This window comes from Amphiura filiformis, chromosome 15 (assembly GCF_039555335.1).
Source record: "Amphiura filiformis chromosome 15, Afil_fr2py, whole genome shotgun sequence".
Taxonomy (NCBI): Eukaryota; Metazoa; Echinodermata; class Ophiuroidea; order Amphilepidida; family Amphiuridae; genus Amphiura; species Amphiura filiformis.
Window position 1 is genome coordinate 33,443,256 of NC_092642.1, and position 27,015 is coordinate 33,470,270.

Genomic DNA, 27,015 nt, shown 5'->3' on the forward strand with positions numbered 1-27,015 from the left:
TATAATTATAATGTCTACATTTTATTTCCGTGTTGGCTTTCGTTCACGCTTTCCAATTATTTAAAAGTAGATCCGCAACCAGTCCAAGCCACAACAAGCCAGCAACGCATATGAGACGGACGTGAGTACATGTAGGCCTACAGTGTTTTATTATTATAAACTGATCTTTTTTTATTTGCTTTAACTTAATTTATTTTCAGCAGTATTAAGCTTTCAGCAGTATTAAGCTTTCTAAAATAGGCTCCCCCTACATAGGCCCATTTGTTGTCTCATGATTGTATTCATCAGTTAACATAGGCGTAGATCCGGGGGGATAAATCCCCCCAATATTTTGTCAGGGGACATAGTCCATGCGGGGTTTCTGACCAAATTAACCTCATATTTGGCCATTTTAGCCACAAAAGTGCCAATTTTTGTGCACTTCGCGCGGATAGGCTACATGGCTTTTGCACCCGATTTCATGATTTTTAGCTTCAATATGTCTAAATTTTTCGCACGATTCGCGCGCATTTTTACCGTAAACTTATTTGGTCGCCAAAGGGTGCTGGATTCACTATCCTATACTTTTCCTCTTACAAACCCATGTACCTATATGTAGTAGGCCTACGATTTTACACCAATAGATATGCTTTACATTTCCCAATCTTTCGTTGCTTACTATGCTAATGTTACTTTATTGTTTTAAAGAAGAAAATTGTACCGTCCCAAACGGTAGTTCAGCACATCACATAAAAGTTCCCGTTGGGCGTTCCATCCCTTTTTTAAAGGAATTTTTATTTTTACTGCAGATTGGAAACCATGAGTATCTTTCATTATGTTGCAGTTTTCTTTATGTTTTTGAAAAATCTATATCTGCATGCTCTGCAACATCGTTGACTGATAATAGACCGAGTCTAGTTTGAATCTACAGTCCACCTTGCCCATTTTGCTCTGACTATTAATATTGTATTAATTTTATGCATAAAACTCCGATTTGTATTTGTGTAGAATGATAGATTTTCACATCCACTGATCTTTTCATTCACCGTAGGCTACTCCTTCATTATGATTATGCCAAGATATGTTGCATTTAATAACAGTAGAAAAAAAATTGTTTGCTTTTCCTCCACAACTTTTTAGAATTGGGTCGGTCGGTCGGGATTTTTTTTTAAATATTTTTTTTAAAGGTCATTGCCAAAACATGACTGTATCATTATGTCTTTATTTAGCTTAATATAGCCCAAATAGTTGTGAATTGTGATATTTCTCTACTGTATACCACTTCATTCATGTTTTTAAAACAGTTTAGAAGCGTGTAGAAAATGTAAAAAAACTTTTCAGAATGTCAAAAATGTTGAAAGAAAAAGAAAACTTTTTCTGTAATTTCCAAAATTAGGGTCTGTAGGCCTATTCATTTGTACAGTAAAACAAAAATAAAACTTTTTTCCAGATTTTCCAGATTAGGGTCGGTCGGTGGAGGACAATCATACAATCTTTTTTTTTTTTTGTGCCTAATTATAAACTTTTTAATACTAGTTTTGCCTGCGTAAATATTGACCAAGCTCTGTGGTTTATAGGCCTAATACCTCTGAGTACATTGTAAGGTATAGGCTAAAGCCAAGAATTTTCTGCTTTACAAATGCTAAATTCCGCTTTTCTCCGCTTTGTAATTTTAGCACATTTCTGACATAATAAAATTTCACAAGAATCTTGTGACGATCATTGCGATTTGCAAAGTTGGGATGGGTAATTGGGTATCATGGCTGCAATGGGGCGTTGTACGGTAAATTTATGACGGATTTTACTTTATTTTGATGAATTTTGAAGACCCATTTCATTTAGTATTTTATTTATTTCTTTTCAATTGTATTTTTTCCTTTTTCTAGGTCATTTTTGATTATTTTTTATTTTTTTCTCAGAAATGCGTTTTCCGCTTTACCTCCGAATTCCGCGATTTTCGCGGAATTTCCGCAACGCGGAAAATTCTTGGCTTTAGTAGCTATATAAGCTTATAATAGCAGCATATTATTCTGAGCCCGATTCTACATGACACAGAATTTGATCTTCTGAGGTCTGGTGATTTTTCAAGTTTTGCATATTCATGATATTATTGTTGTTCACCTTATGTTATTTTGCATCTCATTGAATTTAATGCTTGTCTTTATAGGCCTACTATTCATGACAGCAGATTCGAGGACGGAGCAACTTGATTAGCTTTGATTTCCTGCATTAAGCTACCAAAGATATCCTGCATCATAATGGCTGGGTAAGTGTCATTGCATTGGTGTCCATGGACCCATGATTCGGTGTGTTTTTTTAAAGACAATATTAAATTTTATATTTATAAATTCTAAAGGCACATGTAGAGCTCGTCCATTAGCATTGAAATGATGCATAAATCACTGATGATCATGTAAATGACCCGGGTCTCCCCGTCAGTCCGAACAGGATAGATATCTGTGGTCCGAACCACTGTCAGCCCGAATTTCTAGAGTTAGGGTTAGGTTTAGGGTTAGGGATATAGGAATAAGGTTACTGACGGTGCTTCGGACTGACAGGGTGTACCCAAATGACCACCAATGACCACGGGTACATGGTAGCAATTTTCTGCGTGGGACGGGGGGGCGTCCCCCACCTTTCGGCCGGCAAAATGACCATTTTTTGTTCTTTTCGGCCATTTCTTGACCATTCAGGCCGATTGTCCCCCGGGGATTGTCCTCCCATTTTCAAGTCAGATTGGCGAGAATGTTTTTGGCTTACAAAGTAATAATCAAAATGCAGATTCTGGCACCTTTGTTACTGTCACAGATGTGCTATAGTCTGCTATAGGCCTAGGCTAGTGGTTAAGCAGAAAAAAGACTTTTTTGTATTGAATCTGTAATTGCTACTTGTATATATTTGAATGGGGCTTCAACTTTGTCAATGCAATATACTGCTGTTTTCTTCGTCATTTTGCCAGATTTACAGTTCAAAAAATACATTTAAAAAAACAGTTTATACACAACTTTGTAGATTAAAAATTACAAAACTAATTGCTTCGTGGAATGTTTGAGGCTGATCTCAGATTTTGCGATTGTTTTTTTTGGGGGGGGGGGGGGTTAACGTCCTATAGTTCTCTCTACGATCCCCCACCCCATGTAGGGATAGTGGAGGGGGTAAGGATGAAGATTAATTTCCTGGAATTACCACTGTTAAAGCACAATCTAGGCTATTTATATCTTGGTGAATCTTTCATCATCGGAATCGGGAAACTCCCCGTTTCTCCCCTTCCGTGAATGCATTAAAAAAAAAAAGAAAGGAAAAAAAAAGACCATAACATTGAGGCAACCAGCATAAAGTACATCCTGTTTCAACACCACACCATGCATGGATACAACCTGCATTTTTTTCAAACAATTACAACAAGCTGTTCATCACCAAGCGCATTAAGATTTTTTTTGCACAGAATAAATTTTTAACACAATATATATTAAATTTATAAAATAGTAAGGCACGTGTAGAGTTCATCCATTGACATTGAACATGTCAAACACGATACATTAAGCAGCAATGAGCCAGGGAGACTTTGTAGGTAATCTATGATGGCTTGGTCGTGTGGTTGGTGTCCAGTTTTGTTTGTGATATCATTGGCGATTCTTTCCACACACATAAATGCTGGAGTAAGTGACACGACTGTTGACGCAGATCACTCCATACCAGATGGTATACCGAGACTGACAACCAAGTTTCAGGATCCTAATCTTCACCCAGAACATTATCCCTATTATTTTACGCAGCATCCAGAAGCAGCAGCCTCCTGCAGGCAAGATGATGACTGCTTGCGTAAGGATGCTGCAGACAAAAGAGCTTGTTGGGGGTATGAAGTAGGATGCAATCGTCAGAATCTAACGACATATCCGCGATGCTTAAAGCATCATCCTCGATTTGCTCGATCAATAGAAACTCAGCAAGACATCTTTTGGAACCAAACGGACTTTGGGTACCTGAAGAATATGAGAGAAGGTCACGCTCAGTTGTGTATACCAAAGACAGAGCAAAGTTCTACTCTGGATTGTTCACCACAAATGCATTTTTGCCGAGCCAGAAACCTTGTATTAAATTTTACAGAGCTTCTTGCGCAGTCTATGTATGCAGCTCTTCCCGGTGGTTATGTATCAGGTGACTGCAGTATGAACCAGGATATATTAGAACAATATAGCCAACAGAAAGGAGAATTACAATCATGGGTCAAGGAAGTAGGCAATATTTCAGAGGTTTCTACTGATGCAAGGGAAAAGTTGCAATCACAATGTGATACTGTGTTTGACAAACCGACCTTTCTAATGAAACTTGATGTAGGTGAAAATATGTACCACCATTTCTGTGATTTTGTTAACCTTTACCTTTCTCAGTTGTACAATCAAAGTTATTCATCAGACATATACATCATTAGATGGGATACGATGATATATTATCGCGATTTTTCAGCGAAACATGGCAAGCCTTTTCAGATCATCCAATCATTCCATTGCGAGACATGGCAGGTAAAACTGTATGTCTCCAAGATGGCATTTTCAGCACATTACCAAGAATGTATTACGGTTTCTTCTATAACATGCCAATAGTTCCTGGCTGTACTGACAGTTCCTTCATGCGTGCTTTTCATCAACATGTAGTGCATAGATTGGGCATCATCCAACATGGTCCTGTGCGAGACAAACTGCGCATCACATTTTTACAGAGAAATACTAGATTTCGTAATGTAATAAACCAAAAAGAACTAATAGATGAATTGAAGAAAAATCCTGACTATGATGTTAAAGTTGTAGTCTATAACTTGAAAAAGCTAACATTCGTGCACCAATTAGAAATAAGCCATAATTCCGATATTTTTATTGGTATGCATGGAGCAGGATTGACGCATCTCTTATTTCTTCCTGACTGGGCTGTGATATTTGAGTTATCTAATTGTGAGGATCCAAAGTGTTATTTAGATTTGGCCAGATTACGAGGAGTACATTACACAACATGGCAAAAAGAACATCTGTTGCAAAAACACAACGAGGCACCTCATCCGAGTCTTGGGACTCCCCATGCCAAGTTCTGTGACTATTCCTTCAACAAAGAAGAATTTATGAGACTAGTAGATGAAGCTGCTAAGCATGTCAGGAGTCATCCGAAATTCATACTAAAGAATACGCATGATGAATTGTAAGATGTGTTTTATCCATGAAGAGAAGAGGTTTAACATGTTTAATGCTGGTTTTATGGTAGATGTGGCATTTAAGACAGAAACATATGCTAATTAGGGTTAGGGGTTAGAGGTTAGGTTAGGGGTTAGGTTTAGTGTGAGGGTTCTAAGGGGTTAGGTTTTGGGGTCGATTGTCTTAAATGCAACCAAATAAACCAAAAAGAACTAATAGATGAATTGAAGAAAAATCCTGACTATGATGTTAAAGTTGTGGTCTATAACTTGAAAAAGCTAACATTCGTGCAACAATTAGAAATAAGCCATAATTCAGATATTTTTATTGGTATGCATGGAGCAGGATTGACGCATCTCTTATTTCTTCCTGACTGGGCTGTGATATTTGAGTTATCTAATTGTGAGGATCCAAGGTGTTATTTAGATTTGGCCAGATTACGAGGAGTACATTACACAACATGGCAAAAAGAACATCTGTTGCAAAAACACAACGAGGCACCTCATCCGAGTCTTGGGACTCCCCATGCCAAGTTCTGTGACTATTCCTTCAACAAAGAAGAATTTATGAGACTAGTAGATGAAGCTGCTAAGCATGTCAGGAGTCATCCGAAATTCATACTAAAGAATACGCATGATGAATTGTAAGATGTGTTGTATCCATGGAGAGAAGAGGTTTAAAGCTGGTTTTATTGTAGATGTGGCATTTAAGACAGAAACACATGCTAAATAGGGTTAGGGGTTAGAGGTTAGGTTTAGTGTTAGGGTTCTAAGGGGTTAGGTTTTGGGATCGTTTGTCTTAAATGGAACATTTACCGGTTTGTCATTAATTAAACATGGACCTGTGCCAGACAAACTGCGCATAACATTTTTAGAGAGAAATACTAGATTTCGTAATGTAATAAACCAAAAAGAACTAATAGATGAATTGAAGCAGGCGCAGGATTGACGCATCTCTTATTTGTTCCTGACTGGGCTGTGATATTTGAGTTATTTAATTGTGAGGATCCAAGGTGTTATTTAGATTTGGCCAGATTACGAGGAGTACATTACACAACATGGCAAAAAGAACATCTGTTGCAAAAACACAACGAGATGCCTCATCCAAGTCTTGGGACTCCCCATGCCAAGTTCTGTGACTATTCCTTCAACAAAGAAGAATTTGTGAGACTAGTAGATGAAGCTGCTAAGCATGTCAGGAGTCATCCGAAACGCATGATGAATTGTAAGATGTGTTGTATCCATGGAGAGAAGAGGTTTAAAGCTGGTTTTATTGTAGATGTGGCATTAGGGTTAGGGGTTAGAGGTTAGGTTAGGGGTTAGGTTTAGTGTTATGGTTCTAAGGGGTTAGGTTTTGGGGTCGATTGCCTTAAATGCAACATTTACCGGTTTTCTACCGAGTAGGCCTATACGAGTATACTGGACTTTTGTAGCGTTTAATCAATAAGTCAATAATCGATCGATAAATCAATAATCGGTAAATCGATAAATCATCAACCAATCAATCAATAAATTAATAAATGATCGATATTCACGACTCCGGTAATTGATATTAACGACGAATCTTAAAATATGTTTTATTGAACTTCTCTATTAAATGAGCTACGTGTGTAATGTAGGTTTCATATCTTCACTAAATTCAATAAATTAATAAATGATCGATATTCACGACTCCGGTAATTGATATTAACGACGAATCTTAAAATATGTTTTATTGACACGGGGAAGTAAGTTTGAAAACCAAATTCGTGTTGAGAGGATGATCGTAAAATACTATTTCATGTTTGTGGGTTTTTTAAATATTCTGTTATAACTAATATTTATGTCTATGTGAAGATAAGAAGTGAACAACGTCATGGTGAGTTTTAAATTAAACTTCTGTATTAAATGAGCTACGTGTGTAATGTAGGTTTCATATCTTCACAGCAAAAACACTGTTTAAAATGTCGCTGTTTAAAACGATGTTGTTCAAACTTTGAACAATATTGTTTAAAAGACAGTCCTTGAATTTTAAACAGTGTGTGTTTAATTCATGAACAATACCAAAAAGGAACTTTTAAACAGCGTTGTTTAAAAAGATCGAATTTGCAAAAGGGGGGTTTCCTTCCTTGAAATCAGGGTCAGATTCATCATCATGGCGGATGACTATGTGATTGACTTGCTCCAAAAGTGGGAAATGCTAGACCTAATTGATACATTCTGAGGTGAGTGTTTGGTTTAAATATTGTTTGATGTGATAGAGTATTATATGAACACACAGTTGTGTGTTGTACATGCTAAATGATGCAAGCTGTGCAGTAGTATGCAACCGTGACTAGTACAGTGTGTGTGTAAGCTCAACCACATCAAACAATATTTAAACCAAACACTTACCTCTGATACATATTCACACTGCTCATGCACAGATGCATGGGGCTGATGTACATGTTTTACAGTCAGTTCTTCTTGCCCATTCTCCCAAGTAAATTGATTTCAACAAACAAAAATGTTTAAAACTTTTAAACAACAATTTTAAACAACTATGTTTTAAACAATTGTTTTAAACAACAGCTTTAAACAACTGTTTCTTTTAAACATTTGTTGTTTAAAATACTTTAAACAACTGTGTACATTTAAACAACTAATGTTAAACAACCCAGATGTTTAAAAACTGTTGTTTAAAAAAGTGTTTAAAATTTTAAACAATTGGATGTTTAAAGTTTAAACAGTTGTTTAAAATATTTTTTACTGTGTTGGTGTAGGCCCGGGGGGGGGGGGCATTCAAATATGAAAGTGACGTACCTGTGCCCACCAGCGTACGAAACTAGGGGTCTATCGGTGTAGAAATTTTCAGAAAAAAAGGGGTCATTCGGTGTTGGCTCCTGGAATGGATGAAATTCCCATAGAGGTGTACAAGTTTGGTGGTCCTTGTATCATTCAAGCTCTCAGTGCAGTTTTTACACCCAAAAAAACTGTTGGTACGCAGCTGCACGGCCCCAAGTATTCATCAAGGATATATTGATTGTCAATGTTTAAAAAGGGTGATCGCTCTCCGTGTGGTATAACTATCGTGAGATATTCTTACTTTCAACTGCAGGCAAAGTTCTTGCGAAGGTGGTCCGAGCCAGATTGCAACAATTATAGCTGCCACTGAAATACTGCCTGAAATGCGGGTTCTGAGCCAGTCGATCCACAATTGTTCCAATCTTTATCGTGTGCCAGCTCCAGGAGAGATCAATGACAGCAAAGACCACTAATAAATGGTCATCATCGATTTCACCAAATCATTCGACACCATTGATAGAGAACTACTTTGGACACTATTGGAGCATTATTGTTGTCCAAACATCTTCGTCAAGATCGTTCGTGAATTTCGCGATGCGCCTCAGGGGAATATGCTAGTCGATGGTGCACACCGACATCGCCAGGCTAATAATTACTTTGTCATCAGAGAAAGTAAAATAAATACCCGGGATCGATACACGTGAATTTGCTATGCAGGAGTTTGATATGAGAAGAAAATCTTTGGATACCGGAGTAGAAAATGATGAATATCTCCCGTAAATGATTTCGTATAAAGAAACCAGATGTGGTCCCTTGCACTTGAATATATATTTTGAACAGATATGATAGTCGTTAGCTTGCGTCTTGAGAAAGAACCGTGCGTCTTGAGTCAAAAACTGACAATAATTCCGATTTATATGTGCCGAATTATATAGCGCAGTGTATATAGGCCAATCGTTGAGGTAGTCTAAAAGAATATGAACTATGGTGTACCATGCTCGACCCACACATCAGCGAGGTCAGTAACCGGCTAATCGGGGCTATTGTCAGTAGCCTTAGTCAGATGTCCTTCGGCCCATTATGCGACTCAAAACTATTAAACAGGTCGATACAAAATGGCCATGCGTGGCGGTGGATTCAACCTACCATGGCGATTTCTGCCATGAAGATATCGAGGCGATGACACTGTGTGGTGATGCAACTGACCCGGTTTGTCATGAAGTTAAGCAGGGGTGTGTTTTGACACCAACACTATTTTGGTCTTAAGTTAAAGCATGCAGTTGTTTTGGAAACTGCATCTGAAAACCACATAGATAACCTCCGCTCACAGACAGATGGCAAATTGTTCAACTTGGATCGTCTCCGTGCTAAGTCCCTAAGACGAAGCTAGACGAAGAGTATAATGTACAGGAGCTTTTATATGCTGATGTCTCGGCAATGGTGGCTCAATTAATTGAAGATCTGCAGGCTATGTTAGACCGTTTTATGACTGCATCAGTAGCATTTGGTCTTACAGTTAATGTCAGTAAGACAGGTAATTTACCAACCTGCTCCCAGTAATCCATGCTTCTGATGATCTCTACTAACATGGGGAACATATCAAATCTATTCTGTTACCTGGGAAGTGTGATATCCATTTTATGGACGACTCCATTAAGTTGGAGATCACAAAACGTATAATACGGTATATTCAAAGTGCCACAAGTGCCTTCTATCTCTCGAGTCAAGAGTATGGTCATAGCGTGTGATAAAAATTAACTTGTGATCAAAATGTAAGCTGTATCGCAGTGGCTCCGGAACCGGGGGAGGGGTCTCGGTCCCCCAATACTTTTGGTGGCTATTGAAAAGTACCATTGCCCCCAATAATTTCAAAAAGTTAACTTCCATCCAACATGTCCAACTTCGCCACCTTTGATGTTTCATGGGTATTATCATGGCGGGGCGCGTCTCTAATTGGGGGGGGTGCTTCAAAGAAACAAAATGGAAAGTGCAGGAGCCATCGTAGTGAAGAGCCAACTGCGCTGGGTCGGTCATGTCGCGCGTGAGGATGCCTGGTAACAGATTACCGAAATACAGACGTCATTTGAAGACAGCTGGTTTGGATGTTGAGACATGGGAGACGAATTGGGTTAATGATCGGGTCACTTGAAGGAAGAAGACCCACGATGCTGGGAACACAGTGGATCCGAGCGGATGGAGAAGCTACCTTGAAGGATGGAGAAAGAAGCATTCCTAAACTTCATCAACTGTGCCGTCATCAAACACGATGAGCAGCGATGATGATGATGGGTTATTTGAGTGAAAATTACGACAGGAATGAATGTACTTTTGCTTTTCTAAATTCTCTAGTGACTTACTTCTGAGATGAGAACAAAGTATTTTGTTGGAAAGATGATAATAAATTTAGTGTGACTCCTCCTCTAAGTAAGCGTTGAATTTACGGTAGATCATTAACGTTGTTTGAGGGCATGTAAAATGGAGGCAATTTTAAGAAAAGTTGAACAATGATGGCGTTATTTGTCTTAAATCTTGTTTGCATCTTTACAAGGGGTAGACACTTGCATAATTGTATTAGAACATCAGCCAAATGACTACCAAATGACAACAGAATTGTCAAAAAACGTTTTTAATGAAATGTAAGGTATAACTCATATTATTTGGCTAATGTTGATATGAAATATATGTAAATAGCGCCCTCAATTTACACACAAATGTACAGTTTATAGAAAAAAATTACCACAAAAAAGCAGAAAAAGATGAATGATTTGATACAGAAACGAAAATCTATGTTAAAAATTGCTACAAATTATAAAATATATGTGTATATACAGTTTAATAGTGTGATAGCTGATGATATTATTCAGGTCTAGAATTGAACATTATATAATGTTTTGTTAAAAAATTAATAAATGGTCGCATCAAACAACCGGGGGAACGATGTAAATGATTATTTCAATATAATTATTATAGTATTGCATTAATTTGTTTCTCTATGTTATTAGAACCGGTGAAGAAATCATATACAAATGTCTCGATGGCATTGATCACAAGTTACCAGAGGAACCCATCATGCAGTACATCATGAAGGACTTTGAAAAACACGGGGATAGAGTTGCAATGGTAAGTTTTGGGCTCACCTGTGAGATTTGCTTCCTGACGAAGGGCACAGACGCCGAGAGTGGATCCAAGTAGGGGTAAAAAAAAGTTGTATTTTACCATTTTTAACATCGAAATATATTGGTACAATTCTGGTTTACCCTGCGCACCGTGTGTTTTATACTCTCTAAATGGAAAAGAATGAATTTCCACACTTTCAAGGAGTTGAACGAAGGACAACCCGTTTTTGAGTGGAAAACACTCTAAAATGAGAAAAAGTACATTTTCTTTAGGCAATATTCACTCTTTTGAGGGTATACAGACTACTTTTTTCAATCCTTTTAGAGTGAATTTTTTTCCACTCAAAAAGGAGTTGTCCTCCATTTCACTCTTTCACTCTTTCACTCTTTTTTCACTCTTTCCACTCGGTGTACATTTAGAGAGAAGGTACAATTTTGGTTTACCCTGCGCACCTGTGTTTTAGGGTTAGGGTTGGGGTTAGGGTTATTCTAATTGTGCGCAGGGTATACCAGAATTATTCCAAAATATTTGCATTCAAATGCATATAGAATAATAATAGGGATTTTGGCCGGGGCTTTTGGTAATACAATTATAGACATTCTATAAAATACAAACCGACCGGAATATAAAAGATTATCATAAATAGATGCACTGCACTTTTATACTGTATACACATATGGTTGTAACTGGCCATATGAATATTCCTTGTTTAATTGCCGCCTGAATTGCAATTAATTGCCACATGAAATTTGATATTCAGAAAGCATAATCAAATAAACAATACTTAATTAATTCATATATTCATTTGCATTATTATTGTGGTAATAAACTTAACGAACACAATTAGATAGCTATAAATACTAAAATAATATTTCATCAAATATTTAATATACAGAATGCATAACCAAATAAACAAAACTAAATAAGTCATATGTTTATTTGTATTATATAGTGGTAATAAACTAAACGAACCCTATAAAGTACTAAAATAATCCATATCATAAAAATGGCGGGGGTTAAAATAAAGTGCAATATTTATATTGTGCACTCGTCATAATGTTCAACATCATAATGCAAAGGTTTCTATTATACAAAAACGATTCTCAATATAAACCATCATGCGCACAGTCTTCACCTCGATACACCTGAGCACACATTTTCGTCCAAGAGCTCTCAAACAAGCAGTCTTTGATTACACTACACGGTTGAGTGCGTAGCAATGTAAGAGCTGTGGAGCTTCTAGCTGAAAAATGGGCATCTGAGATTGGTTTTTGTCGAAAACCCCAAGTGTTTCCTTCATCCGATCAGAATTTTTTTATATATCAAACGAAAACTAACACTTTCCCCTAAAAAACACTTTTCACAACGCAATTCAATGTTAAACTATACCTATCCAAGCACATTTTTTGACCAAAATGTAGGTTTTAAAAGTCAAAACCTCAAGTGTTCCTTACAATATTTTTCATATTTTATGTCATTAAATGAAAAAAGCACACTTATATTGTCCATATACTAGCGTCACTATAATGAGCAATGGCCAATTCTCTTTATATTGCAAATCTTGTGCAAAAAGTTACTATTTTCTCCCGTTTTGTCATCATACGGTTGTAAATTCAACGAACTATAACTTAGCTAAAGAGCGTTTACGTAGAAATTGACTGCTTGAGAAATACATTAAAAATCTTGATAAAAACACAGAATCTTCCTCAATCTTGGCCAGATGCTTGGATTCAAACTTACATTTAATACCTGACACAGAATTTTCACAAAATCTGCCCAATTTCTTTGATTTTTAATATTGATTTATTGGTTTATGGAAGGCCTTTAGAGACATTATTTGGTGATGTGAAATCTTACAAATTGATATGATTCACGAGTTCCGTAACGATGTTGATGCTATACCTTGTCTTTATCGATCCTTTATCGTGTAAAATGAAGAAACACATCTTAAAATATTATTTTAGGACACAAAACGGTTTGATTTGCAAACGAATATTTAAAGGATAGCCTTACCGTCGTTTTATCTTTTCAGTTTCTGTTTCCGTATCCGTAATAGTTTTTGTAAGTCATTGTTATTCTGAAGTGGTAGTCTCCCAGGTATGACCAATCTTTTATTCTCTAGCCTTTTGTTAGTTACTGAAAATTTGAAGCTCGTGAATTTCAGTTTTCGTTTTGGTAAGTTATATTGATATTTTGCATAAAACCTCGAGATGTGCGGTTGGGTGCTAATCTAGACAAAAGAAGAGTCTAAATTTTACGGTCCTAAATTCGCGGGAAATTGTACGGCTTCAATTGACTTGTGTTTGGTGTATATGCACTTACGCCTAGACGTAAGTGCCTCGTAAAAATTACCTTGCATTGAAATATATACTAACCATATTGCCAAGTTATAAGCAAAAGTTTTTCATATTGGCGATGAAACGAGCGTCTAAAATAGTCAAATATCTCCCAATGAGGCGCGTACAAGTGGTGAGTTGGTAATCATGTTTTATATTGAAATGCAATACAAAGGAATTGCATTGGAGCAAAGATAATGTATTCTATTCATTCGTACCAATGGTAAGCTAATCTGATAATTGGTTGGGTCTATATGCAAGGCTCGGGTTTATTTTAAATGTTTATATTTTTGCAGAGCTTATTTTCAGTCATGGATCATACTGATAAATTTCGCAAGGGATGGAGAGGGATGGAGGGAGGGAGGGAAATACTTGAGACTGAACAAGTGAGAGTGGGAGGGGTGCGGAAGAAAGAGAGGAGAGGGAGAGACTGAAAGACTAGAAAGAGAAGAACTCGAGAGGAGTGAGTAGGGACTGGGGAGGAGTGGGGAGACTGATCATGGGGGGGGCAGGAGGAACAAAATAGGGAGATAGACATTGATGAAAGGGCGACACTGTGGCCATGCACAAGTGCTTTGGGGTTCGACAGGCTCATAAGCGGACCTTTTGTGATTTTAGGGCTTATTTAATTTTGCAACGTTTTTACAGAAAAAAGTGGATTTTGTTATTCGGATTGGCATGCATTTTGTGAAATTAATGTAGATCAATTTACCAATGTTAAAGAGAGAGGGCGCTAGGCCATTAAAAACACTGGTGTTAACATAATCTTTTCTCGCGGCTTTATTGACATAAGCAATCACCTGTATTGAAATAAGCTGATTGGTACTACATCTTCTCTATTCAGAGTTAACAATGAAGTCAGATTACAGTAACTTACTGAATCCCTTGCGTTTTCGTATCTGAACAAAAGACTTACGGAAACTGAAAAGATAAAAAGACCCTTAGTATACCGATCAAGAAAAATAAGAACAACCCCAGCAAGCTATATAGCGCCGCAGCTAAAAATATGTCATGTCTTGGGATACCCCAATGATGTAACTCATCACTACCTGGAGAGAATTACCGTCGATTTGGTTGAAAAAGGAGGTGAGACATGATTAAATCTCTCCAGGTAACAAAACATAATTACCTAGTGGGCACACCTGACGTTGTATCAACGTTGATACAGCGTCAACATTTCGACGTTGAAATCGGGTTGAAATCCTGCAAATGGACATCAACGTTGATATTACGTGGCATCGACGTTGTATCAACGTCGAAATTTCAACCTGAATTTGACGCTAGCTGTATCAAGGTTGAAATTTCAACTTGATTTCAACCAACCTCTAGGTTGAAATCAGGTCAGGTTAGGATTTCGACGTTGTATCAACGTTGATATAATTATTGTCGAAATCCTAACCATTGGGTAAAAACAAAACCTAACCCGGGATGCCCTATAGTGCCGATGATACTGCATGATATAGACTGGGGTAAAAAAGGTCAAATGCCATTGGGTAGCCATAGGCCACTGTTGAACAGTTTAACATGTCTGAGAAGGCAAGTTTTATACCGTTTCTTAATGTCAAAATGAGCAACTTGCCACCATTTTTGCCCAAATTGGAGCAACCCCTGTTACCTCCAGCAGCTACCAATAGCCAAATCAAAAATGGCTCCATGTTTTAAACAAACATTGGACCCTGTATTTCATGTGTGGAAAATCTCATGCTTTTATCGCAAAGTACACAATGCCCCCCCCGGTTCATGTAAGGCCGTCGATAGACTGAAGGCGTTGGTGAAACAAAATTTGGTGAACAATGGATTATTTTTTACGCAGGGTGACAGAAAAAAAGGAAAAATTGTATTGAAATGTTTAAAAATTATGCTGGCTACGCCAATGCCTCCCCCCGTTTGGGAGTTAACCAGTTGCACTAAAACTTGAGACACTCGCTGAGCTTCTTTTTATCTCCCTGTTTTGGCAAGGTTGATGGGGCAAGTGGTCGATCATATACATACACTCAACTCGCAGCTTTATATACCAAATTTGGCAGCGCTTTGACAAGAAAAGGTTTCAAGAAAGGTGACGTGCTTTGTATCTATAGTCCCAATGTACCGGAGTACCTGATTGTTGTTGGTGCTGTATTAATGGTTGGAGGGACGGTCACAACTGCAAACCCTCTGTACACAGCTGGTAAGTAATGTTAGGGGCATAAAATACCCACCCCTTTCGACGTGACAAAAAACCTTTGCCCCCCCTCACGCAAGCAAGACTTTGGGGAATTTAAAAACTTAAATTGTCTTCTTAGGGCGTAATATAGAAACGGTTCCCAAAAATATTTGTGCCAAAAAATCGCTTGGTCCCTCTTTTGACATGCCTCTTTTGCCTTTTGGCCTGCCAAAAATCTTTGCAACCCTCCTATAATTCACCACAATGGGGAATTGGGGATACACGTTTATAATTATTGCACCACCCCTTATAGTAGTTTACAAATTCAAAAAAACCTTGAGATCAGAAAAATATAAAAAATAACGACTAATTTGTTATGCTACTACCGAATCCAAGAAAATACAGCAATTTGGGAATTAACAAAATGTTATCTTTTGCCATATGAAACGTAGCTCTTTTGATCACCCTTTCAAGATCTCTTCTCACGTTATGTGCATTTACAGAAGAATTGAAGAAGCAGATGGAAAGTGCTGGTGCCTCTTATATAGTTACCATACCTCAGTTTGCTGACAAGGCGAAAGAAGTCAAGAAAGCAATTGTGGATATCAAGGTAAGAAAAATAAAAATAATAATAATAATAATACTAGTGTATAATAATACGTTGATTAAAGTGTGACATAAAGTTAACAATATATATGAGGATTATGATAAGGAACAAAATGTGCCAATTGATAAAAGATTGATTCAGATTAATAAACAACAACAAAACAACAACAAAAAACAAAAACGAATCCCTAAACGGTATACTAAAGTATATTGAACGTTCTACGTATCATTCAGACATGAGAATTTTCATGCTTTTGCAGGATTTCCTGCTGTTTTGTGGTCTAAATGTTGGCCTTTTTGACCTCATATGCATTTCACGCGCTTTTTCAGGCTTTTTCAAACTTTTCAAGATTTTTCATGCCTGATCAGCCATAGCCTTCAACATAGAAAGTCCAGTTTTTAGATATTTTCACAAAATATCAATAGCTCTCTCTAGAACCAATATTAGGCTTGTACTCATTTTCATCAATTTTTTATGCTGATTCCAAATATGGTCATGAAAATTTATAAATCTGATTTTGTTTTTAAATTTTTTAAATAAAATTTGAAACTTGTCGTCTGCAACTAGTCGACACCCGCATGGAGAGAGTTAAATTAAGCAATATCCGCCTTGAGAAGTACGCTTCATTTTGTTGTACAATCTGAACCAGGTTTTCAGTCGTAATCGAAGTTATATACTATTAGCCTTTCCGATATATTCTGGACACAACATGATGACGCTGCACGAAGTGGGTAAAGGCTTTTGAATTTGCCAGGTTTTGCCCAGATTGAATTTTGCCCTCCTATTGTGTGTGCCATACTTCGAAAAGGCTAATTGTATTGACACCAAATCCCGCCCGACCTCAAATACACGGAAATTATCTGTTCTTACATCCTTCACCATGATCACTGGAAGTTCCTGTTTAGTGTCCAGTTGTTTCCTGACCAATTGTGATATTGAATTGGGGTAATTTTTAGCCTTAGTGCGGTTTAGTTTAGCAGTATATTGTTGCAGTTATTGCAATGGCAGTTTGACGATAAATAAAAACGTATGAATTAGTAAGCATAATAATAATTTAAAAAAACCCTTTGAAGTTCTTAGATCTAGAGATCCCATTTCTTGAGCATGTCGTTGCCACTTTAACCAAGAACAGATCTGGTATCACACGAGAAATGGTGATATGTTACGTTCATTATGATTATCATGAATTTTAACAGGAAATTATCGTATTCGGTGAATGTGAAGATTGTACACCATGTGCTGATCTAGCGAAAGACGATGGTGGCGCTTTTCCAACCAATGTCGAAATCAAGATGGATGACGTAGCGTATCTTCTCTACTCCAGCGGCACAACAGGACTTCCTAAGGGTGTTATGCTAACTCATCGGAATATTGTCAGCAATATTTGTCAAACTCTGAAGTAAGAAATTATATTATTTATATACATTCCCAAGTAAGCTGTGATTGATTGATTGATTGATTGATTGATTGATTGATTGATTGATTGATTGATTTAATTGATTGTTTGTATTTATTTATCGAATATATATGAATTAACAACATTACAAAATGAAAATATTGCACATAATTTTATACATGTTATTTCCAATATGTCCAACGGGGCCTTAAAAAAGGCCACGATTGAAAAAGGCAGGCACCGATTTGAAGGAAAAATGAATATTGAACATAATAAAAGTGAAATGAAATTGCTTTAGGCCTACTACTGTTAAATTGTACGTACACAAAATGATTAGTGCATGTTTCCAAAGTCAGATGCATTTTTGATTGCACATTTAAAGTGATTTTTATATGTTAATATTTTGTTTTGTTTATATTTCGTCTGGGAGAGAATTCCAGTCGTTGATTGCACTTTAGAAATATAATAATGATATGAGGTTTCAAAATTTTCAAAGTGCGCACAATACGGGCCATACAAGCATGATCTATAGTAATCATGGTAATATCGGAGCTCATGCGAGGTCACAGATCTTTGCTCATGAATATTGCACTGCGATATTTAAGAACTACTTTCTTTGATATAACTTCAAACCTGATAATCTGCGATTACACGATTATGTAACAAACTGAAATGAAAACCAAAATTGCTTTCTACAAGTTTCAAGTTTCTAACAAAGGGTAACGACAAAGATATTGATAATGACGTCAGTCTAGAGCTTAGGCAGGAAACCACGTGATCAAAACAAAAACCAATACCAAAACTTAGTATTTGAAACTGAACGACCGAATGTCTATGGCATGTAATACCAATTCCAAAAGGTGTGCGATCCAGTTACCAGGAGTTATATATTACTACTTCGCTGGCGAATTGTGTACATAGTATAGGGATGAGGTCCAAAAAGTGTGTTGAAAGTGACTATAGCTATGAAATTGCAATACAAAAGTATCAAAGTATAAAAGGTCCATGACATTATTTGATTTATTTGGAAGTGATTGGCTCAATTGTGTTCACAGTAGTATATCGTAATATTTTATATGGAGGTCCAAAAACGGGAAGGTCTACAAAATTCTTTACAAAGATAAAAAAGAATGTAGTAATCGTCTGCATTATGGTTCCAACTTCAACTATGCAGATTATGTAATCTTAATTGTTATTTTCCATACAGCACTCCGAATGCACTGCCGTACACACCATACGTGGATTGCGCTTTAGCGCTATTGCCATTTTATCATGTCTATGGATGTGTTCCTATTGGACTTGCCAGCCTCAAACTCGGGGTCAAACTAGTTACTCTTCCGCGATTTGAACCGGAAGTGTTTCTGAAGGCTATCCAAGATCATAAGGTTTGTGGGAATGTTATTTGTAATGAAAACCAATTTAAACTTCGTTTACTAATTTTGAATCTGAACCACATCTGCCACATAGCAGTTTAGTAGTAGATACTAAATACAGCGTATTCATTATTACTTGTGGAACTCTGCTCGAAGCAACTCAGTGATTTTCAAGTCAACGGTACATCAGATTCAACAGAATATGCAAGCTCTGTGTAGATGGTACAATGCCCACCTCATTTCCACAACTTGATGCAATCTAGAGGAGTGCATTTCGCATCATAGATATCCATGAGGAACAGACCTCAGCTCCCACCCACTACCAATCAATGTTTTTTCAAGAAGCAGTCAATTTCTTGACTTTTGTTTTACTATGTCTTGAATTAAATTTTAAAGAAAATTCAAGACAAAATCAAGTAAAAGTCAAGAACATTAATTCAGTGACAAGGTTATCTCTGAATTTGACAGGTACTAATTGATTCAATAACATTGAAACATTGTTTGAAGCAATATACCTATCTTGTTCTGCGTTTGTATTACAGATTACCATCGGTTACCTCGTACCTCCGTTGCTTGTGTTTCTTGCAAAGCATCCTATAGTGGAGAAGTATGATTTATCGGCATTGAATGATGTAATTTGTGGAGCTGCACCACTTGGAGGCGATATTGCGTCGGCTTTCAAGAAGCGACTCAACATATCTTCCGTGCGTCAAGGTAATACGTTACTACATAATCGGATCTTGCTTTACACTGTTCGTAAATTATGTAAATTGAAAACAAAAAAGTTACACTATGTGGCACGAGTTAGGTTAAAGCTTAGAGTTATGGTATAAATCATGGTGAAATGTTAATATTATTCATTGTATTTGTAAACATCTCATATGTGTGTAATATTGTCTCTGAATATTCAATTTGCAGGTTACGGATTGACAGAAACCTCCCTGTACTGACAATCGGTGAACAGGGCAAGTCTGAACCGGCTTCAGCTGGCGTCCTTATATGCAACACAGAAGCAAAAGTAGGTTCAGCTTGGATTTATCAGAAAATACTTTACTGACTTTATTAATATTTTACTGACTTTCAAAACTTCTATACACACCTTTATCAAAAGAGCAACGCCGATAGCAGTTCAACAAAAAGAACGTTTGAACTCTTCCCTTCAAAATGTGCCTTAAGTTGCTCTCGATCGCACTAGTACTCGAAGACGTGTCACCACGTGTACTGTAATGCATTTAACAATTCCTGTTTAAAAGGGTTCCATTTGGGCCATAATTGATTCCATAATATTTGCAACGTGGATACTTTCCTCCAATTCTATCTGATTTTACCATAATTGATTTTATATATACTTTGCATAATTTGATCATGATATCCAGATTATGGATCCGGATTCTGGGAAGAGCCTGCCACCTGGCGAAGAAGGCGAATTATGGGCTCGAGGACCACAGATTATGAAGGGTTACTTGAAGAATCCTGAAGCAACGGCTAACTGTATTGATGCTGAAGGCTGGTTCCACACTGGTATGATTCAGTTAAATAATTCCAAGACATTGCAACAAAAACGTATCTGGCAGCTTGTTTTGGACCCTTTCTTTATCTGGCAGAAGATATGTTTCTAGGGTTGTTTGCGCTTACGTTGGCCATTACTATGAAAATGGTTAGGTGTTGTACGTGTTTAAGGTGCGTTCTACAAAATAAAATAAATATGTGGTTTTGAAATAGCATGCTGCAGGCACATAATTTTGAAACTTTGTTTGTCTTTGCTATTTTCAAATGATCTAAAACTATTTCTTTGCAAAAATTTCTATGCAGGTGACATTGGATATTTCAATGAAGATGGACAATTATTTATTGTTGACAGATTGAAGGAGCTCATAAAATATAAAGGATCACAAGTAAGAAAGTAAACATTACAATAGTAATAACAAACAATAACAATACAGTAGCAAGTGTAGGAACAAAGACCGCCAAAAAACCACCTACCACCACCTCCAACAAAACCTCTCAAAAAGCAGTCACAGTTGTATCATCGAGGCGGTTGTATGAGGCTCAGCATAATAATTCCTCTTTTTAAGACGAAATATAGACCTTTATTATAAGACAAAAAACAAAAACAAAACAAAAACAAACAAACAAAAAATAAAAGAAAAAAGAGAAAAGAAAAGAAAAACAAAACAAACAAAAACAAATACCACTATATGATAATGAAGGGAAATAACACCATAACTTTTGCCAAAAAAAGCATTGCACTATAATTTCTCATCTCTCATGCATGGTATTTCTTAATGAAGATATCATCGCTTTAATATAGTATTGATCTTGCCCATTCTTTCGATTCTCTGTGCGTTTCACACACAGGTTGCACCAGCCGAACTAGAAGCATTGTTATTAACGAACCCGGTTGTAGCTGACGCAGCAGTCATTGGTATACCTGACGAAGAAGCGGGAGAATTACCGAAAGCTTTCGTCGTCTTGAAAGGATCGGAACAAGTTACTGCAGCAGATATTGCAAAGTTTGTGGCAGGTCGGTTTAATAAAATGAAAACGTTTTGAAAAAACAAAGAGCCTTGGGATTTTATTATTCTTTTTGGATCAGTTGAAATGAATGTATTTCTCTTGACGAAGACGGGAAACTTATCATTAAAAAAATATATCGAATCGTGGAAAATATATAACAGACTTAACTGTTACACAAATATTAAAGGAACCAACAAAGCTGACACAAAAGGAAATGACAAAAGAAGTGAAAAAACTTTTGAAAAGTATAAGAAAAATTAAACAAATACACGCTGCTTCAATAAAGATTGACCAAAGGAATTTAGTTGTTTTGTTTGTTTTTTTTGGGGGCGCTTGTTGGAATCTTTTCGCTTTATATAGGCAAGTTAGTCATTTTGAAAATGCCACCTACACCCACAATACTTGCAATTTTACTTGTTGAGGTCACAGCAGATCCAAAGAGGTGTAAAAATGTGCAGAATAAATTATTGAATCGATTGAAAACCCAAATTTACCAAATTATTGTTTCAGATTAATTTAAGGTTAACAACTATTTTAAACTGTTGCGATTTAGTAGTTCACAGCCTCTTGTGAATGGTAGTGGTTCTTGAGTTATGTTATAAAGAGGGCTGAAACAACAACACTTTCAATAATATATTGATTTAGGCAATGGAAATCGATTTTGGGTTGTTTCGACCAACAAACCCCCTTCAAGTGCAAAGATACTTTTGTGCGTAGTATAGTTTTGATCATTTCGGTGCAAGGAAATTCACTACTTTTTCCATATACCTACATTTGTTGTTATCGAAATTGAATCTGAATTAATAGTTTCATTAATATATACATTATACCATTATGTTAACTTTCTCTTTTGATATAGATAAAGTGGCTCCTCACAAGAAACTTCGAGGTGGTGTTGATTTTGTCAAGGCGATCCCCAAGAGTGCCAGTGGCAAGATACTACGTAGACAGTTACGAGACCAAGAACAGCAAAAGAGGGAGGAAGCAAATAAATAACAATACATATTAATATTTTACGAACAACAGACCTACAAAACCAAGTTTGGACCACCCTGTGATTTAGCCAACTGCTTGAAATTTCGGATTTCGGTTATAATTATATAGTTGGTTTTCATTTTATTGCACCAACAGAACGGGGACCAGGGCAGATTTTGTTTTTTGTGGTGCTATACTATCGATGATGGAAACGATGTAGGTGTTGTAGCAGGGTAGTGGAACGGTTTTGACATTTTGTTTTCTTCGCCACTATACGCAAATAATAACTATTTTGAGTACAATGGACGTATGAATGAAATTGTCATAGTTTTCACATACATATTTTCTCTTACGTTGTTCTATATTCCTTGCTTTTCATGGTAAAGATATTTTTTGGTTCAAATTATTTAAAATATAGATGACTCAATTTTTTTGCGTATACTGTTTATATAAGATTAACCTTTAACTTATAAGGAGGTCTGTGTCAATCATCCCTTATAAATATTAAAGCCTCCTCTTGTGTCTTTGCTTATTTCCAGTCTTTCAGCATTTTTATCATTTGGTTTTTAATTATTTGTGGCTACGACAAAATGAGTGTAAAGTTGCAAGTTGGTAGTTTCGAGACATCCTGGACGCTGAGTTGATTTTCTTTGTTTACCCCGCACCTGTACAAGCTAGTAGTGTGTCCTTCGCGAATGGCCCATTGTGCCACAATTAGGGATTCAATCATGTTTCGCCGTTGTTCATCACCGTTTAACAACGATGCGGCCGCGTCGTCTGCGTGGTCAGCGAATTAAACCACGCAGACGCAGAAGATCGTATAATTCACGATTATTTCACGAGGAATGTCAGTTAATCATTGCCACTCATCTTTACAAAAACCTCGATGATTCCTCTGTTGATATCAGCAATAAAACTATGGCCTACAGAATAAAACGGCAATGTTTAGCCGCTACCTAAAATCAACTTGCAAGCTTGCACACGCACAAAAGTTCCAGACATGACGAATTTTACGCGCTCTCGCGTAACGCGTAGTCTCGCTCGCGTTCGCGTGTACGCTACAGTAAAAGTGTGGATTCATCATGGATTAACAACGGCTGACCCCTGTACAAAGGTATAGAGGCCGTCAGCGTGACGTCATATGCCGCCATCTTGTGGGTACACGCTGTGATGGTCGTTCGATCTCCATGCGTGAACAGCAAAATCACCGCGTTGATACGCGATTACAGCTGCGTGACAAGCTGCGCCCTGCGCGTAGTGTCCGACGCATGAACACAGATCATTTGTACCCACAAGATGGCGAAAGGCTGACGGCCTCTATAGGAGGAGTTGTTGAATACATACTGTTGGCTTGAACAGGTGGTTGTGAACAAAGAACACCAACGAAGTAGCTAGGGCGTCTCGAAACTACCAACTTGCGACTTGACGCTCATTTTGTGGTAGCAGATCACATTTGTGCTTCATTCATTCCTTTGGTTTTTACAGGGTTCTTTATGCACCTGTTGGTGCTCTATCTTGTTGTTATCGTTAAAAGTACTCCGGTATATGTAGTATTGGTATCATTTAAGTATGCAACTTTGTTGCAACGTATGGTATTGTGTATTTTACTCTCATTTTATCCTGCAAATTATGATAAAGATGATAAAGATTAAATCTAAAAGAAATTAATATTAACACAGTTGCTGTTAAAGGGATTCTTTTTCGGCTAATGATCAAACTGTCAGACATGAAGCGACATCATGCGTCTATGTTTTTTTTCTTGAACTTTCATAATATCAATTATTCAAGCCATGGCATTTTGTATAGACGAATCTAATTTCACGCAAGGCATTCCTACACCTCAATGACAGCCATAGCTGGGTCCCCGCTGGGTCTATCCCACCTGAAATGTGTAAAGATGCGGCCTTGGCGGGAAATTTAAACTGCATTTCATCACCCGTGTTACATGCATACAAAAGAATGATGAAAATGTACAACTAGTTTGGTACGCCGGGGACCCAGTAAATGGCCAAATGAATTCTGACCGTCACTTGGCTCGTTTGACTCGCTTACAGCGTCTAGGTGCTTGAAATGGGTGACATTTGACGTTTTGTCCCATAATGTCAACTTTTTGCCAGAGCTGAAATTGCCGCTCCGCTTGTTATTATGGAAACACGCACATATTAAAGGCGTAGCTCAACGTCAAGAGAAACAAAGCCCCCTCCCACAAAGCTAACTATTGGCGTTGAAAATTACATTTTGTATGGCACGTATTTTCGGTGAGGGATTCGATCGATAAACCGGGCACAGCGTCATCATCCCTATATCCTCGTGTCAAAAATTGCCGTGATAGTATGGCGAATCCGTTCTTCAAAGACTACGCATGGCGATTTTGTTCGAGATTGGCCGAGCGACTCAGGTTAAGCATATCACTTACACGATATGAGATACCGCAGCGTTTCCATTCATACACGTTTATACGATCTGCGCATGCTCAGTACCCCATATGGCGTTGCCATTACAAGAAAATTTGTTGTCAGGTAAAACGCAGGTTTTGTTTTCAATACACTAACTGGAAATTCAATACACTCAGATGCGATTGCTATTTTCTTTAAACGCATATATTTAACTGCATTTTCACCGTAACGTTTTTAAATCGTACGTTAATAATGTGATATATTCAACTGTTTGAGAATATTATCATTATGAAAAGAACAGCATAGCCCATTCAGCTCAGACCACACTGATGTCAGCACTGTCTATAAAATATTAAATCACAAGTCTATAACACAATGCACCACAGTGAGATACTATACAACTTTCTTAATCTGCGTCAATAATAGAATATTGATTTAAATGTAATTGAATACATCTCTAAATCTGAGTTTGTACTATATTACTGAGCGATCTAGCGATCGGTTTCTAGCCAATCAGATAGGACTCATTTTCTTGTGTTCGGAAAGGCGAGGTATCTTATTGGGGAAATACCAATCGCCCGTCGCTCACCAACGGAGTATTGGGACGTGATTCATTGCAGGGAAAAATATTTATTTAGAGGCTGTCGACACTGTGCCGGGTTTCTCGATTCGAAAATCCAAGTTTCTCGATTTGAGAAACAAAGGTTTTTGAATAACTTACTTTTTTGGCCGAGATCTGGATTTTTCGATCGAGAAAACTGGTTTTTCAAACACTAGCTTATCGAATATGATAAACATGGTTTTCGATTCAATTTGAAAAACCATGTTAATCGATTCGAAAAGTTTTTGATAAACCTAATTTCGGTCGAGAAACCTGGGTTTTCGATTTTAAAACCAAGTTTTAAAAAAACATAGCTTATCGAATTTGCTATTAAACCTCGAATAGAAAGTTTGCAAAAATTGGTTTCTATAGCGAAACCAGGTTTTTCGGCGAAAACATTGCAGAATGATTATATACTGCGAAAAAAAGTATCCTTACACTTGAAAAAATAATCACATTTTCAAAACTGTACCATATTGTGGTAAATTGGTAATGTGGTAATATTATTGTAATAGATGCACTATCTAATCCTGCACATTATGACACCACATTGGATCCAATGTGACCTCAAGAAGTAAAGTTACACGCAATTGAATAGACGAAGGTCCAGTTTTAAAAGTGACAATCTTCGAAGCTGTAGTACTAGAATTCCGTCTAGAAGCATATGCCTCTAAACGAGGGTTTTTTTTAACGAAAGATATGAAAGGCCAATACCCTTCTCAAAACATTGCAATAGATTTGTCTTACAAATATACATGTTCGTACAGTCGCCTTTAGGCCGTGTAAAATTAATATTTTGGTTCTCGTCCCCTCCCTCCTCAATTTCTGGGATTTGTCAGATTTTTTTTTATTTTTAGATTTTTCAATTTTTTAGACTTTGGAATGATTTATGAAATCTTCATATATATAAATAAGTTTATTAGAGAACAAGCATCACTTCCAAGTCTTTTTGTGGTACTCTAGGGGGATTATCCCTCAGAATCTCACATTTGAAAAAAAAAAAGGGCCTCATCGTTTCCTCGAGCACTGTTGGAGAAGACTGAAAACTACTGACAATGCTAATTTTACATTGGAAAAAAAAAAAAAAAAACACCTCCTCCCTCATCAATTCATGAAAATCCTCTGGACGAGAACCAAAACATTAATTTTATACGGCCTTATCAGTAATATAGTTGTTCAAACTCCAAATAACGTTTTTGTTGAGAGTGTCTGCCTCTTGTTTCTTGTGTCAAAAAAACCTCGTTTAGAGGCATATATATGCTTGTAGACGGAATTTTACGGTATATTCGTCTCAGGTGTAAACCCCTTGAATCGAACATTGCAGTGGTACTGTGGTATAGCATCAGTCGCAATTTGTGGAAAACTTAGGAAAACTTTTAAAATATATATATATATATGGTCAATTCCAGCCAAAGCGGGCCAAAATTCTCTCTGGGGGCCATTTTGAAAATGTTTTCCTTTTCAATTCTAGACTTATCAAATGAGACGATCATGTCTAGTGAATCATCAGGTGGAAGTGCCATCGGATTGAAAAATAACTTTTCTTGCTAGACCAAATAAAGTGTTAAATGCGCATATGCATGTTACCCACGAATTCAAGCATTTTTCACCTGTTGTACGCCATAAAATT

General features: G+C 37.0%; 2 pseudogenes; both read left to right on the forward strand.

The window, feature by feature from the left end:
- On the forward strand, window positions 1–25,164 carry LOC140171535 (uncharacterized; annotated as a pseudogene).
- On the forward strand, window positions 3,346–6,590 carry LOC140171534 (EGF domain-specific O-linked N-acetylglucosamine transferase pseudogene; annotated as a pseudogene).
- Window positions 25,165–27,015: the final 1,851 nt, after the last annotated feature.